A 414-nucleotide genomic window follows, 5' to 3' on the forward strand; every position below is an offset into this window, starting at 1 on the left:
TTTTGTAAGAAATTATGTTTTCGCTAAAAGTGAATTTCGGCTGAAGGGATTAATTGAGAGAAAAATCTGAGGGCTTTGTGTTGTTAAATCTTCTTCTCGCGATGCTTTCTGATAGCCGAGGTATGAAAATGAGGAGAAATTAGAGGTTTTTAAAGAGAAAAACTTGGAGATCGTCGGAGGGCTCATGGGAGGATGACTCCAGCAGTAAGAGGCTTGTGTATTATTTTTTAGCGTGGATGTATGTATGCATGTATATGTATGTATTATTGGTTATTTGATGAAGAAAATGATAGATTTGGTAGAAATAATCATGGTTTTGTTGTTGATGGATGATGAATCTTGAGATTATTTGGAAAAATCTTGTATTTGAGTTGAAATGCTTGAAATGGAGGATGAGATTTTTCGGTTTTCTTG

Source organism: Dioscorea cayenensis, chromosome 5 (genome assembly GCF_009730915.1).
Source record: "Dioscorea cayenensis subsp. rotundata cultivar TDr96_F1 chromosome 5, TDr96_F1_v2_PseudoChromosome.rev07_lg8_w22 25.fasta, whole genome shotgun sequence".
Lineage (NCBI taxonomy): Eukaryota > Viridiplantae > Streptophyta > Magnoliopsida > Dioscoreales > Dioscoreaceae > Dioscorea > Dioscorea cayenensis.